The following is an 18156-nucleotide window of genomic DNA, read 5'->3' on the forward strand; positions in this document are numbered from 1 at the left end:
ACCACACGGAAATTGTGAGGGGGTGATTGTTTTAGAAATTTGAAAGTTTATTTTCCAATAAGATATGAATTTAAGGAGAGAACTCAAACGTTAATATGGAAAATTATTAGTTCGAACATGATTTCAGTATTTCACTAGATGGAACATGTGTGTCTTAATTGTTCCTTCGTCGCTGTGATGGCCTTCTAAAATTAACATTAGGGACATCATCATCATCATCGTGTTCAGCATGGCTTTTGGCACGAGTCTCACTATTTGTCGCTGCATCATCACCTTGATATGGTCCAAGAATACTGTCAGGCAAGCTATCTTCCCTATCCGATCGCGCCCCAACAGACTGTCACACCAATAAAAGTAGATTGTCGAGCTTATCCATTGTCTCTTTTTGGCGATTCTGCATATCCCTCTGTCCACTTAATATGTTGGCAACTTGAGCCTTTAAGTCCAATTGCATTGCCTTAACCTCGGCCAAGTCTTTCACCATTTCCGATAAGCCATGAAAGTATGTTCGAGATTCCTGGTTTTGTTGTGTGAAATCATCCTCCATCATTTCATCATCCCTAGCAATGCGATCAAGCCAAGCATCCTCCATTATCTCGTGTTCCGTGAGTGTTCGACCCACACAGTGATCTATTCCCCCGAGCTTACGTAGGTGGGAGGTGTCCATGTGTTGGTCTCCTGTTACCTTCGCCAACTGTGGTCTCTCCTCCGGTGTAGGCTTCAAAGTAGAACAACAGTGGTACTAAATGTGGAACAAGCACAAAAAGACTACAATTACTGGAATTTCAATTAAAAAAATAATCAGTCTTAGAAAGTGGAAAGACCGCAACAGAACCCTTACCTTATCTTTGTTCAGCATGTTGGCCACATCTACGACAGTGAAAATCTTCACGCTTTTCCATCGCACCATTCTTGGAATATCCTTGCTAGTAAATGTTGCACATTCCAATCCTACCTCGCGTATTGCCTCATAAGCCCAATACTGAATTGCTGGAGCAAATCCGTATAATGTGTACTGAGCATGAATTTGCTGGCCTTTACATTGCTTCGAATTCATTGTACTTTCCACAACCTTCTCTAAATACTTAGCTCTTTGTTTTCTCATGTCCTTGCGATATGAACCTAAAGTCTTTTCAAACGATTTATGGCCCTAAGGGTAGTTATAGAAAAAATCAAGATCTTCAACGACTAGCAACAAGTCCTTTTCGATTGCGGCGACATGCTCATTTCCATATAGGACGCTGTCAACTAGAAAACATAGTCCGAGTTTCCAGGTGTCTTCTACATCTTTGCAAGCCTTAAAGACCTCCTCCAACTTGCTTGACAAAATTCTGTTAGCACCTTCAAAGTACAGCTCCACTAATCTTCCACTTTTCAAAGTAAGCTTCTCATATTTCTTAGTGTTTGGTGCTTCGAAAGACAACCCAGTGATCATTGCAAACACCATTGTCCCAAACTAGAGCCGCTCACAACCAATACGGAATTGTACCTCATGCACCTTGTTTGAGGGTATCTTTCTCATAAGCTGCCCATGTATGAGTGTCCCTGAAAATTTGAATTGTGGCGCTGTGAAGAACTGCTTAAATACTGACTTGTTAGCCCTCTCAAGAAGATTATGTTCATTAAACTTGTCTTTCAACTTCTGCAGCGCCGGCGTTCCTCAGTAGGTGATCCGGCCCGGAAACTGGTCCTCCACGGGAATTATGAGGTCTGACATCTGCGAAATAACCAACAACCATATCAATCAGAAAATGTATCTATCCAATAATGTGACAAGGAAAGTTCTAGGGTTGAACACTGCAAAACATATATGGAAGAAACTTGAAGAAATTTATGCCTAGCCTACATTAACTAACAAACTTAATCTGTTAGAGATATTGTATGGTTTTAAGATGGTTCCATATTTATCTTTACATGAAAATTTAGATTCTTTTAACAAACCGAAGCAGTGATTCTACTTCGATCAGTACCAGCTACATGTGAAGATGTGAAATCAGTCTTGAAGATGTGCTTGGAGCAATTAAATGAAAACAATTGGAGCTAAATAAAGAGCACAAGTGCTCATTTTATACAGCAATAAGATCAGAATATATGAGAGAAAGAGATAGAGATAGAGAGTATCTTTGGTTTAAAATCTTCTTACTAGTTGCTTACTATTATTAATCTAATATAGTATGCAGCTGTGTCATGTGATCAATCTTTGACTATCTCAGCTTCCAAATTCCAAAGCCTAAAATCCAAGAAAGAGAAAAAAAAAATGCTTTTAGGATTGGGTTTACTGAGGGGATCATGTGCTTCACGCGATTATAATTTACAAATAATTGGTTGTCAACTTTGGATTCTTGTCTATCAAGTAAACAACTATGATCAGAATGACACACCAATTGTTAATGGTGTACTTTGACCTAAAAATTTTAGCCACTGAACATAAGAAAACAAAGGATGGTATTACCAATGCAAAATTACAACATGTAGTTTAAATAAGAACAATGTTAAAGCTAATATAATAATGATTTGAAACTTGATCACCTTCTGTGTTTCTTACTTTCAACAACAACGACAATCTGTTTGATTCGAATCATTAAAAAATTAAAAACAAAATTTCAAACTTTGTCAGACAGAATCCCTTTCAACATAGGCTGATATATTTGATGTGAATATGTGACTAGTTTATGACCATTAGTAAAAAGGAAAACAAAAGCTGATATTCATTTGAACAGCAAGAGGGATTTGATTTTGGAATAGGTAAAATGTGCAGATTTTCTAATGTAAAATGATATTCAATAAGTTGATAAAACTGTAAGCATTCATCTTAGAGCTAGTTATATGGTAAGAACACTAATTAGTTAAAGAAGTTTGGAAACCAACACAGATATGGTAAAACAATTCAAAACGCTTAATTGAAACAGATGAAATAAATTTGCTAACTGTATTTAGTCCAGTTATGACATTTTTCTTCTTTGACAAGTGAATCGTAGTGTATTTAGTCCAGCTGCCAAACAATTCATAACATTGTTTCATATAAAAAATAAGGAAAAAAGAGAGCTTGAATATGCAATCGAAACATAGATCAAAACCAGAATCCCATATATAACACAACAATACTCAATCTTTTCAAACCCCAGATCAAAACTCTACCTTAAATTCCTAATCCTGATTCATAAATAAATAAAAGAAAAATAAAAGAAGATAGAGATAGTTGGGCATACTTGTCTGTGATCCAACGACAAGAGCCAAACCCTTTAGAACAAGTCCCTTGGTTTCTGATCAGAGAAGAAACAAGCAGGCAAACAAAATGGAAATCATCGATTGGTTTGTGATCAGAGAAGAAATCCAAATGTACCCATCACATAAACAAAAAAAATCAAAAAAATTATGGCAAAAATCCAATAACGTGAGAAAGTGAGAGAAATAGTAATGGAGAAGAGAATGTAAAATCACATGTGGAAGAGAGGAGGTCATGGAGGGCAAGAAGAGCTATGGAGGAAGCTGAAGAGGCTGAACCTAATCGTGAGAAAGAACCATCTGAAAATTTTTAAATTTTTTTTTTAAAAGTGATAAAATGTTGCTTTCAAAATTTTAGAAATTTTAATTAAAATTTTTAAAAAATTAAAGTAAAAATATTTTACCGAACGTGTTTCTTATTTTTGTTATCATATTTTTAATGATTTAAATAGAAAATTGTTTAAAAAAAGTTTACCGAACAGGCCCTCAGCTCTTGTTCACAATATGCAGAAAATAGATCAAACAAAATAAAAGTTCCAAACTCTGTAGAGATATAAATTCTGTCCAATTTTTTATTTCATAAAACATGTCAACTTGATTCAATAGTTAGTCAATTTCATCTCTTTTTAACAAACAAGAGAGCAAAACAACAAACTAGATTTTGGCAAAATTTATTAAAAAAATTCAGCTTCAAGTACTGATATTAGCACCATAAATTAATCCAAAAAGACTACACTATATGAATTTCCTCAAATGAGATTTGACCATATTCACCCAAGTCGAGTTAAATCCCGAAAACCAAAATCAATAAAATAAAATAACAAAGCATCGATTAATAATATTCAAATGGAAGACCAAGTTCCAACTAAACATCCAAACAAAATCTAAACCAGTGAGAGATAGACAACTAAAGGGAATAAAATGAGAGACGGAGAGAGAACCTTAGCAGGAGAGAACCCACTGGTGAATCAACTTGATCTGAAGCATGAACCGTACGTGATGCTCGTGGCGACGAAGATGACAAGCATGAACTGTACTTGATGGTTGGACCGCTGGAGATCTGGGTTTGCCATGACCATCGACGAGAATAGATAAAACGAGGGATGAAGAAAAACAGAGAGGCAAAAAGCATGGAGGATGAGAGGCGGAAGGGTGAATTGTCGTTTAGACCACCAGTTTTTTGTTTCTTCTTTTTGTTACCACCAGTTTTTCACACTTTAGTCATATAGGAGCCAAATGAAAATTAGTTTCGCCCCCAACAATTTGGTATTTCCAGCTTGCAAAAAACATAACTGTATGGGATTGAAACTAAAAAGCCCCAATTCTAATTTTCAATTAAAAACACAGCCCCAATTCGAAAACAATTGTGTCTCTTACCCTTTTTTTAATTAACTGATTTTATGGCATAAATTTAAATTTTGATATAAAAATTATTATAAATACAAAGTTAAAAACACAAAAAATCTAGTTTTAAGGTTTTTTAATAATTATATAATTTTTATAAATATATATTTACATAATTGGCCCCCAGCCATAATTTAGTTTATTTTTAAACTTATACTCTTCATTATTATTTTTTACAATTTTTCAGCCCAGGTATTTTAAGGACACGCAAAGCGAGTCCTTAAAGAGTATTAATTACTCCCAAAGTAAGTCCTTAAAATGGTTAAATAAAACACTAATTTTTTAGCCTAGATTTTGTTAGGATGCGCTTATTTTTTTAAGACACTCATTGCGAGTCCTAAAATGTGTTTTTTTTTTACTTACAATGAGTGTTCTAAAAACTCGATAAATATTTTTAAGGACTTGCATTTATGTGTGTCCTAAAAAAATCTCCCGTAAAGGGTATTTTGTAGTAGTGACTATAATTTATTACCATTGCCAGGTATATAATATTACAATCTTTTCTTTACTGGTAAAATGAACGTGACAGAGAATGTCGTCTGAATATTTAATTCCACTTTTCAAAAACTATGAAATTGTTGCAAATTGTGCAATTTACAATTTCGCCCAATCTCCAATGATCTAGACTCGTCGAAATTTGTGGCAGATTGCATAAGATTTGTTTCATATTTCGACCAATCTCGATGGATCTAGTTTTCCATCGAAGTATTTGGCAGATCTGGTAAAATGAACGTAACGTCGTTTGAATATTTAATTCCACTTTTCAAAAACTATGAAATTGTTGCAAATTGTGCAATTTACAATTTCGCCCAATCTCCAATGATCTAGACTCGTCGAAATTTGTGGCAGATTGCATAAGATTTGTTTCATATTTCGACCAATCTCGATGGATCTAGTTTTCCATCGAAATATTTGGCAGATAGCATAATATCATACTTGAAAATTCGACCAATATCAATGTGACAAGACAGCACACGATTTTTTAAGCAGAGTGGTTTTCTATATTACTATGTAGCCCTTAGTAGCCGATTTTAGTAAATAACAAGCACACTGAGTTTGCATTAAATTTAAACAAACTTAAATTTTACCAAACCAACTTTTCTGTCTTATTTATGGGAAAATTAAATTTTAATTATTGTAGGTTAAAAAAAATGAAACCATGTAATAATATCATTAGAAGGTGAACAAATGAATAAAACTCAAGGATTTAAAATTAATTTTAATTTAGGCAACCCCTATGGAATAATGTTTGAAATTATGCCTTTGTAGAGAGTCAATTAAAATTTTCATATACATTTGGATGCTACACTTTACCCCAATATATGCCCATAATTTACATGTGACTCATTGAAAACCAACAAAATTTCGACACATCAAAGTACTATCACAGGAAATTTATCATAGAGTTCCATGTAAATTATAGATATTAAAACATTCATTATACTAAATTTGGAACATATCAAGTAATCATAATTCTATTTCTTTGTGGAGAAGTCATTAGTTACAACAAACACAAACATTATGAAGATAGAACTCAAGCCCAAGATTAAGAATAGTAGAAATATCTTATCAGTCTTTACTGTGTTGTTGTTTGTGTTAAGTTTGTCAGTTTCCAACCTTTCAATTTTCTCCAGCATAGCAGGTATAATTTCTTTTGACCTTGGGCACATCGGTGGATCTTTCCATCTAAGAAACCCGCAACATGGATATGGTGAAGTGTTGAGCTATGAATCAGTAGAACAACTCATTATAATACGTACAAGCAGAAATGTGATCATTCTTATATGAGAAATCAAGAAAAGAAGTTGACCTTATTATATACATAGTTCGTGCATCCAAAGAATCTTTTTCCAGGATTTACTGGACTCCAGCAAACTTTCAAAGCTGTTGGTTTCCCGCATTTGCACACTGGATTATCGAACTCATCAATGGCCGTGTTGGAGTCAACAACGACAGTGTCAGTGTAATTTTGATCAGCACTATTAACAGTTCCAATATGACTACCATTTGCCTTGGCGGCTTGTTGAACTCTCTTCATTTTCATGTTCATTGATTGAATCCTTTTCATTTGAGCTTTTTGTACATAACAAAATTTGATGGAGAGTTTTTCGCACTTGTTTGTGGAGGGTTAGCAAAACTAGTTAAAATAGTCTAATCCACAACTATGCAGGCCATGCTTGTGACGTGGGACCTAGGCTGTGAAATGAGTTGATGGATCCATAGATTTAGGCCATGCTTGTGACGTGGGTGGTAACTTTGTTTTAAGAAACACGTGTAAAAGAGAAGTGCTATTATCAAGGTTTTTTTTTTCTAATATTTTTTTCCAATGATATATACTATTAGTTACGAAGTGAGTTACTTATTTATTTTTTTAAAAGGACTTGCCCATAATTGATATAAATATGTGCATGCACATATGAATGAGATTAAAAAATTTAAATGCAAACATAATAATTGAAGCAAAAAAATTTCGTGTTCATACTTCTACAATTATTTCAATTATAGGTAATTCCTTTTTTAAAAAAAAAACAGATGATTGGGTATATATAAATAAAGTAAATGACACTATTTTTTAAAATTAAGTATTATAATACATACTTATATATTAGTTGAGTAACAAACAAAACCACTTGTCAAGTTGTAAGCATGTGTCTGTAAAATTATTTGAAAAAAATTATGTAGCACTTCTATGTGTAAAAAGTATTGTGGCCATGCGTGTGAGGTCACTCCACTTGTGAAATGGATTGATGTGACATTTGACAAGACAAGTCACAAGTGAAGTTTAATGCACAACTTTAACAGTGCAAAGACATTTGACAAGAGCACCTACAATGCTAGCACTCTCCCATGTTGCCAAAAAAATTAAAATATTAATACTTTTGTATTCTCTTTCATCCACATAATCAAAAATATTTTTATTAAAATAAAAAATAAGTTGGGCAACATTGCCAACTTTTGGCACTCTCTCTTGCCAATAATATGATTTTGGGACCCATTTTTTTTACTTGGGACCCACAATTGGGACCCACAAATGACTATGGCAACCCTTCTAGCTACAGCATTGGAGTTATTATAAAGAAAAACAAATGTTTTAGAGTTGTAAAAGAAAGAAAAAAAAGGGCTCCACGTGCTCTGATTCATTATGTGCATTCCAACAAAAACCTATTAATAAATACGAACACATTCCAACCAATTCCAAAAAAAAAAAAAAAATTGTATATTTATTCATATAAAACTTATGATTTTATTCATATATAATATACAAGTTATAATATAATTATACTTTAATTAAGATTACTTCCAAAAAACAAATAGTAGCTAATGAATATTTAAAACATAAACTGAGAAAATTAAAAAGAAAAACAATTTAGAAAGGTAATAGGAAAATAGTGTTAGAATAACATTTTAAAATATGATAATTTTACCCTTTTTATGTAACACCACATATGAAAATATGATGTTATGGGTTTGATATTTGTACAAAGTGGTTGATTTAGTGAATAGTTATCATACAGCATGGGGACCGTGCACTTTACATTCTTCTACACTGCAAGCTTAAGTACTTTTCATTTAATTCATCTTATAGTAATTTCATATGTTCATGGACTTTTAGTGAGTTGTCTTGTCACTTATATACAAACAAAATATAATAATTGGACTAAATCTAAAAATTATAATTGTGTAGCATTTCCTTTTGCATGTGGGGACAAGTAAAAGTAGTTTTACTCTTGTTTTTTTTTTATAAGAATTTAGCTTAACGAGTGTGTAAGTGTGAGCTTGGTATATTGACTATTTATTATCCTTATTGTAGGATGTTGTTATGCTCCACATGTTGTCCATATAGAATATAAATTAAGAATGGGTTGATCGTATGTTATGGACATTGTATCAGATATTTGACAGACCAATAAATCCTACGCATTTAGCTGATATTGAACCCAAAATTCCTACACATTTATTTTTTATATTATTAATTTTTTCATATGTTTACGTTTTAAAAAAAAAAACATTACGACATACCACTTTAATAAACATAAAAAAATACAATTAGTCATTTATTATTCAAACTCATATTTAGTTTACTAAAAAAAATTAAAGAACAAGAAGAGATAAGTATTATCTATGATTTCTTATACTAATTGTTTTTACACTTATTGACACTTTTATATCTTTACAACTTTAACTTGATCTTAATAATTATTCTTGTAATTAATTAGTTATTAGTAATTATTTTTATAATTAGTTAAATATTTTTTAATTATCAAACTTATTTTTTGTTTTACATATCAAATATATGAGTGATGTTATTTTTAAAAAGTTTAATTTATCCATTTTTTAATTTAGAATAGTTAATTTTAAATTTATTAATAATTTGTAATAATATTATTTTCTTTTTGTAAAATTTAGTAGCTTTACAATTGTAAATTTTTTTTAATCAAACTAATTAGTAATAGATTTATTTTTTTAGTTTTTAGTTTTTTCACACGTGTCGCTTCGCCATTGGCCTATCAGGGCGGTTTCCTACCCTAAAATGTAGGTGGTCCCAAAATCCTAGCTGAAAAGGTGCCTAAGACCACTTCTTAGAAATGTGGTCCATCGAATCTCTGAGAATCTCGTGAGGTCGTTATGGGGACTTCTAGGGCTCTTTAAAGAGTCACCGTAAACGTTTCTTCTCTGACCCAAACTCAGAGCCCCCTAGGAGCTACGCTTCAGAAATTCACGGAGGGTTCCGAGGCCTTTCCTCAGAGGTTTGGAAGATTGTAAGTCGATAACTTGTCAACTAGGTAGTTCCCCCTCGAGATCTTCTCGGGAAGTATATCGGATGCTGACATGGGTAGTGTTGACGCAGTTCTTCGACAACAGATAATTATATGAATAAAGAGACGGATTAGTGCTAAATGATGAACCGTAATATGGGAATAATCTCAAAGGGAGGTTGTAACTCGTTTACTCTTTTTTTAGGTGGTTCGAAGGTTAAAATCCCTCTAGTCCACCAGTCAATATTATTGAAATATCTCTGATATTACCTATAGGGTATTTCTTTACAAATTAGAAACCAATCCTTTGTAATGCCCAAGGTCTCCATATTTATAGGGAGAGGACACCTGAGTGTTCGCAAAGGGGGCCATCCCGTGCCCTTCTTACCCATCATGTCACTTCTGTGACATTCATGATTAATTCCTAAAACCTGACAATAAAGTGTGGTCTAATCAATAGGTAATGGGGATAATGGGCCGCATGCCCCAAACCAGTCGTGGGGTGCCTGAACACGCACGTTTATGCTGCGTGTCCGAGAATTCAGGAATGGAGTAGACACGTGATGTCTGATATGCGCACGTTTACATTGCGTGGTTGACTTTATAAAGGGTCGGAGGTGTCAGCTCTAGCTCGTTCCTCGAGCTTGATGTAGTCCCAGCTCGTGGTGTCCACATTGCTGACCCGATGCCTTTGAGTATTCTTCCTAAAATTTTGGCGAGCTCGAGCTAAAGAGGTAGAGACTCGTAACAGCAGCTCCGGGTAGGTGGCTTCCACGTGGCTGATAGGGTTATGCCCTTTTCCAGCTCGCTAATAACCCGTGGATATTTAGGGCGTACAGGTAGTAGGGCGAAAAATTCATGGAACAAGCACTATTAGTGGCACTAGCCATAGTCAAATGTTCCAAATATTATACTTATTCACCTAATTAATGGTTACAAACAGATTAGGTTGGAGGTTGCAATTTTTGGGTACAATTGATGTGTTTTCCTCATTATTAGGGCTCCTGAGTAACGAAGTGGGTGTTTACTCAAAAATGGCTTATGATGACGTGGCAAGAATTTCTCACACGTGGTTGGCACGGGGCAACGTCAAAGTGAAAAGGTGTTGTTGGACTATACACCAGCTCCTTCTTACTTCATCAGATCTCGCGATTAGATGCGACCAGCTTGGTCGCATACTTTGGTTTATTTCCTTTAAAGACATGTAATCTTGTAATAACTGCATTTATTATTTCCTCTTTGTTGCCTTCATACGCTGATATTAAGGATAATTAAGGCTGAATGGTTCAGGTAACCCCCTTCAGCCTATAAATATGAATGAGAGGGCTCAAGGAAGGGGCTTCTGAACCTTTTTTTTGAGTAATGATAGAAAGAGTGTAAGTGTGATTATCCACCATTTTGTTGTAATTCTCCTAAGGCTTTTGAAACTCAAGAACCCTAGTTCTTTGATCACAGCATTGAGATTCAACATCAATAATAACACTAAGTGGACGTAGGTTGTTAGCTCGGAGGTTGCAAATAGTGACTATAAATGCTATTGTTCTCTTCATTACAAGGGATGTTGAGTGAGTAAATGAGATATTGGAGATGTTAGTACTATAAGTAATACTAGACACAGTCAAAATCTTTAAAATTGTGAGAAATTTGCTTGGAAGTTGCAAAATGTGAGTACAGCTGATGTGATTTCCAAATTAGTAGGCCTTTTGTAACATCCCAAATTTGCTAATCAGGCTTAGTGCCTTCAGTAGCGTTTCAGGGGGCATAAGCGGATATTATGTGCATGTTTATGATTATATGCATAATTACATGAATTATATTATGATATGACTGTTTATGCTTGTTTAAGTGTATTAAATATATTTGTGGGCCCGCTTCTTATTAGAATGATATTTAGAAGACAAACACATGATTTTTACGTGGTTGGGGCATTAATGAGCCTTAGTCCACGAGTCAGTTGTATTAGAGCTTGGACAGTCTCTTACAATGGAGTTTTTCTCCATGTTTTGACAGAGTAACTGTATACAAGTCGAAAAGAGACCCTTTCCCCAACGCTCTATCGCCTGAATTTATAGGCTCATAGGAACACTGGGTCTGGGCCGGGCATGACCCGAGCCCATCAAAGGCGTGGATACTCTTGGCTTCTCTGGCGGAAGCCCAATACAAAGGATAAAAATACATAGGTCCAAGAATCATTAAGGCCCAATGGGGCGACCCATGGACTATATTTCGCCCGACAAAATAGTGCTTTTGGTCTGGGCACTCCGAGTTACGAGGGAGATTCAGGGGAGAAAGCCAATCAGTGTACTAGCAGCGCAGGTCTGAACTAGCGGCGTGCAATCCCGAGGTGACCTTTTTCGCAGGTGAAAAGTGGGACAACCCCCACGAGTCGTGGGGCGGCTTCAGGGTCATGGATGCCTTTTCTTGCCAACCTGGAGGACATTACCCGGGTTCGTTTACCTTTGTCCCTCTTCGTTTACCATAGGCCCGGACCGGTTACCAGGCTCCGGGATTGTTTTGCGTATACCGCAACCGTATCCCCAACTGGCCATACGTCTCCCGGGCGACTATCATGGATCATCTTCCTGGACACCATCCGGGTCCGGAACCACACTTGGGCCGTCGTCCTTGGTTACTCTCGTACTAAGCAGGCCTGGGCTGGGCCCATATCCAATCGCCTAGACCATGGGCCTGGACCATCGTCCCGGGCCCACGACAGGAAATGGGGATAACAGGGACATATCCAATTTTAATAATCTATAGTACTTATGTCATGTTCATTAATTAATATTTTTAATTTTATTAAATTATTTAATTGCTCATAAAAATTGTGATGATTTTAGTTACATTTAATAATACTTCACATAATATTAAATAGTATTAAATAAATAATATAATAATAAAGATAAGTTATTTCGGTTAACTTTTGGTGGAATGGTTGGAGATGGAAAGTCAATATTACTTTTGTCTTTTAGCTATCACCCATCCCAATTTCACGCTTTCCAATTCGATCAAATTTTACAACTTCAATACTCAACTACTCAACATAAATGTGTGATTATGACAACGGTGGATGTAGTTTTTTTATGACACCTAATTTATCTCTGCATTTATGACAACTTTTCAAAATTATTAAAATATATCAAAATAATTTTGATGGAATATTTTATTTTTTCAAATTACGATATAAGAAGCAACAATAGTTGCCTCAACACAACTCAACTATAAAGCACAAACTTCTTAGAATAACCCATTACTAGAGAAAACTCAGAATTGATAGGATATGAACAGGCGCAACGGAAAGGAAATCGTGGGAGAGTCGAGCGCAGCTTCGACCGATGGAACGAATCAGCGAAGTGGTAGGGACGAGTATATGAACCCGATGGTCAGTACTTGTTGTGATGCTTGCACAAGATTGTATGGAAATATGGTTCTTCAGTCCACTCTTCATGAGCAGATTGAGCATGTTTCCGGACAAATAATGGCAAAATATGCAGCGGCAGAAAAGGAAATGGCAGATTTGAAGAGTGCTATATCGAAACAAGAGTTAAAACAACAGAGACTTGGGCGCAGCGTGAACACTCTGAACAACGTTCTACGAAAGTGATGGCAAAGGGGAGATATGTATCATACTGTGATTATGTTCTTTACGATATTTTTAGTTTTTAATTTCTGTGGTTTGTAGACTTTTGGTATTTTAAGTGTGAACTTTTTCTATTATGTGCTATGGTGAGCGCCTCTACCATTTTAAGTACATTGTTTTTCGATTTTAAGTAATCATTCCAGTGCCAAATATATATTTAGTACTTTACATGCAAAACTAATCATCCCAAAATCTTGAAAAATTCAATTCATATTAATGTTGAAGTATCTCCTCCCTATATGGTCCGAACACACCCTTACACTACATTTAATTGCTGTGTGTGCATGAGGTTTAATCTTATTATTATATATGTCATGACTTGACAAGACCATGGGGAGTTGTTGGGAGCATGGTAAGGACTTTGCCTATAAATACAAAAGGCCTACATTTACTTTTCAACCACAATCATCCATCTAAACATTCAACCATTCTTATTACTTCTTTTGATAGTTATTTCCTAACGTTCATCTATGGACACCAACAACCACTGTAACCAGAATTGCCCCGATGTTCCCCATTGCCATGGGTATGCTGATGCTGAAAGATGTGTTTGCAGGGCCGCGCAAGAAGTGGAGTTTGCTTATGATCAACTGCAATTGAAGCACGAAGAAATTGAAGTTGCGGTCAATCAACTTAATGGCTAGCTCAACGAGATGCAACGTGTTTTTGACTTGTTATTAATATTATCACCCTAAACCAACTAATCAGCCAACTTTAGTGGCTCATCTAGTAATATTTATTAATATTTTTTTTCGTTGTTTGAGAAATGAACTACATATTTTAGAATATGTTTTTCAATTCCTTCTCTTTCTTTAGAATATTATTGTCATTTGTTAAGCAATGGTTTATCTCTAATGGAATCTTTGTTCTCTATTAAATGTTTGTTATGTCGTATTTATATTAAAATATTACCCTAGATTAGCAATGAATGTGTCCTGTTGAAAAAAAATTAAACAAGTCATGAAAAAACAATCACGAAGACAAGATGATTTCATGGGTTTTGCAAAATAAATATATTAATATTATGTTTTATTGTTTTCGAAATCAAGTTAGAAAATCTATTTATTGTTAAAATGATTTACTAAAATTTGTGATTTTTTTACAATATTATAAACGTGGACCATAAATTATGTGTAATTTTTCACTCGTTTCCAACTTCTTCCCAACAACATTGTAAAAAAATAAATTATTTTAATTCTTGTTTGAACTTCACGGAAATGACACATAGGTAATTGTTTTTTAACTTGTTATTATGATTTTGACAATTCACAACTCACATGGGTAAGTACTACAACGTGTAAGTACTTTTTATGGTTGGAATGCAACCACTGCACAAGTTAAATAGTATATAATTAAATTGATCTTCATGAGATAGAAGAGGACAAATAATATTACGTGCATGCGAGGATGACACCATTGTACAACTTAAATAGTATAGAATGTTACTTATATTTATCATAGATGAGGACAAACACAAATATCAAGACAAACATATAATATCATAATAATAGTACAAAATCTTGGGAATGATATAGTATTTGTTAATAGATAAGAAATAAATTTTCATATAAATAGTGGAACCGAATGACCATAGATTATTGCAATATTGCACGTGGGGGAGTTCAAGAATTATCTTTCATTTTTCATGATCACTAGTTGGTGGATCGATTTTTATTTAAAATGATGGGAATGCTGTGAATAGTATTATAGGAAAAATAATTAAAGAAGGTGTGAGATTATTGAAAAAAAATGCATTGATACTAATTTATCTATTTTTGTAATATTATGCTATTCCTTGTTTGACAGAATAAAATAAGTTAATTATTTATCAAATATACTAATTTTGATCATTGGGGAGGAGTGAACTTTATAGAACATGACATGGACAGTAGTAGATAATAGTATCTTTGACTCAAAGAAAAAGACAAGGAAGACAATTCAATTAAACAGTAGAGACGATTGACCATTTACTGTTTATATAGTGCTAGCGATTGACCACTTACTATTAAAATAGTGCACTTGAATGACAACTGTACTTTTGTAATAGTGGACATAAATGACCTATCAATCACGTGTGAAAAGAGGAGAGAAATAAGCATGGGCAACAATTAAATAAATATCCAATATTTTTTTTTATAGATTACGAGAGTGTTTTATATTATCAATGATAACACTTTTTAGATATAACAAAAAATGTTACAATATATGAAACAATAGCATTGGAACTCACTTAGTCGGTAAAAGTCCAAAATTGGAAGTTGGCTTTTTCTACACAGGATGTTAAGTGTTTAACTCTAACTAATTTTTTTTTTTTTTCTGGTGTTATATTAATAATAGCCTATATTTTAGTGTAATATCCAAGTAGCTCAGTTACTTAATTGTTTGCTATTTAGTTATGACATGTTCATTAATAGTGTTAATTTAAAATAATACTTTTAGTTGTGGTATTATTTTAATTAATTTTAGAAAAAAGTGAGATGATTGCATAGATTACCATAGAACTAGGTTATTAAAAAACTTGGTATTTGTCTGAAGTTTAGAAAATATTCTATTTAATTATTTAAGTTCCTTGAGTTTAAAGATAGTTGTTAATATCTATTATAGATAAATTAAGGATAATTAAATTAAAATCTAGTTAATGGACTATATACATATATGTCGACTAAAATGGGAATACGTTGATTGTTTTTCTTATGTTCAAAGAAGTTGGTGGTATTTAGTATTTAAGTTAATTAATAGTGGAATATATATATGTATATTTTCTTTGATATTCAGAATTCAATTTGAATTGAGTTATTTGGAGCTAGTCTAAATAGTTAGATGGTTGAGAGATTCTAGGTAGATTTGTTAAGATATTTAGAATTTTGAAATATGAATCAATGGTTTATATTATTTTGGTGAGAATGTGTTATGGGGAATCACGTGCATGTAGTAATAATAATAATAATAATAATAATAATAATAAGATAATTGTAAAAGAAGTTGTTGGCATAGATAATTATTGGTATTGAAAAAAATATATATTATTTTACTATTATAAAGAGAAGATTTCGGCTGGCTTTACTGAAGTAAAACAAAATAGTTAATAGATATTTTTATGGTTTCAAAATTGAATAAAAGTGGTTAGTGTTTAGGTATATATATATATATATAGGCTTTATTAGAAGTGAGTCAAATATTAAGAAAGAGAAGCTCGAATATTAAATAAGGAGAAGAGAAAAGGGGGATAGTTAGTCGTAGACCTTTCCAATTTTCTTTGGAATCTCAAATTTAAGGTAAGGTTGTGTTACATTTTGATTGGTGGTTTAAATAATTTTCTTAGGAAGGTACTGATGAGATTTATTTATTTTAGGGCCCTAGCTTTGCGATCTCTCACGTACATTTGTAATCTTTGAGGTAAGGAAAATTAGATAGTTTAGTATTATGATATTATTTATGTTTGTATGACCTAACATTTCAGGTACAATAAAGGGGTAAGTGTGTCTGGACCTAAGGTGTCCAATGATGTATGATGGACTATGTTCGGTAGGCTCGGTTGCCAAAACTTTATGACGGACCTATGTCCGGTGTATGACGAACTTTTGTTCGGGGCTTAATTGTCACCCCTGTATAAGCACTTATCTTTTTATTATATCTGATTTGTTATTTTTTTTAGTTATGATTATGATATATGACCTATAGTTATGATTATGAGTTATGACCTATGATGTATGATCTATGACCTATGACTTATGACTTAGAGTATGACCTATGATTTATAGATTATGATTTAGAATTATGTCTTAAGATATGATATGATCTAGATGTTTGTGTTTGAATGACTATGGTGAATATATGTTATGTTTGATTATGTGACTAACCCTTGTTTGTATTTTCCTTATTGGGCTTAGAAACTCACTCCTTATGATGTTGTTATTTCAGGAAATTAAAGATAGAAAGGTCGGTGGCGAGTAGGACCTAAGAGCTTCGTGATGTATTCGTTGGGGACCATATAGTCGAGCAAGATCGAGCGGGCCAAATTATTTACTTATTAAAAATTTTATTTTAAAGTTTGTTTTATTTAAATGTTGCTCATTTTTATGTTAAAGACAAGTATTTTATTTTTTTATAAAACCATGGATCCATGTATTTATTTTTAAGCTTTTATTAAATAAAAGAGCAATATTTACGATTATGACCCAACGCTGTGTTCTCGGTAATCTATGAGAAATTAGGGCGTTACATTTAACAAAGCTATACGTGAAATAGGATGAATTTATTATTAATTTTATTTTATTTTTATACGTGTAACGTGATTGATCGCATATTTGGTTTCTGCAATTTGTGGTTATAGTTGACCACTTCATGTCAGATCTTTTGTTTTTTTCTTGTTTTTCCACCTTTTTTTTTGGTATATTAAATTAACAATTGCTAATTTTGTTTCTAACCATTATATATGCATGTACTAAATCCCATGACTTTGTTTTTCCAACTTATGATTAATACCACACGTATATTTTAAAAATCTATTAGAAGTTTATATTAAATTTGAGTAATTGAATGGATCACATTTAATAGATTTAAGCCTAACCGATCAAATTCAATTATTCATTGAATATTAGATTTTTACAATTTGTGGTTATAGAAGACATTTTAATTGTTCAAACACATGTATTGATTACTAAAACTTGACTTTTTTTTAATATTTTGATTTTTGGGTATTTTTTATGTTACAATATATGAAACAATGGCATTGGAACTCATTTAATAATTTGAGTTAGTTTTAAAATTATTTGAATGACTATAATGTAAAACATAACTTCACTCAAACAAAAATAAAATAAATAATAATAGTCAGGTAATATTTTAATTGAGTTATTCAATAATCTTTAAATTCTTATATTTGTTTATTGTGTAATTGACTTCATTATTTATATTATTTTTCTAATATAAAATAAGTAATAATTTTAAATTTTTACTTTTGTGGAGAAAATAGATTTGCAATAGTTGGATTATTTTGAAAAAAAACTAGTTTGGATTATGTTTTATAAAAAAAGCAGGCCAATTAGGTTGGATTTTGTTTTATTAAACCAACAATCGGATTATATATAAAAAAAACCTACATTTTTTATAAAAAATAAATTATTCGGA

The sequence above is a fragment of the Humulus lupulus genome, chromosome 9, assembly GCF_963169125.1.
Source record: "Humulus lupulus chromosome 9, drHumLupu1.1, whole genome shotgun sequence".
Lineage (NCBI taxonomy): Eukaryota > Viridiplantae > Streptophyta > Magnoliopsida > Rosales > Cannabaceae > Humulus > Humulus lupulus.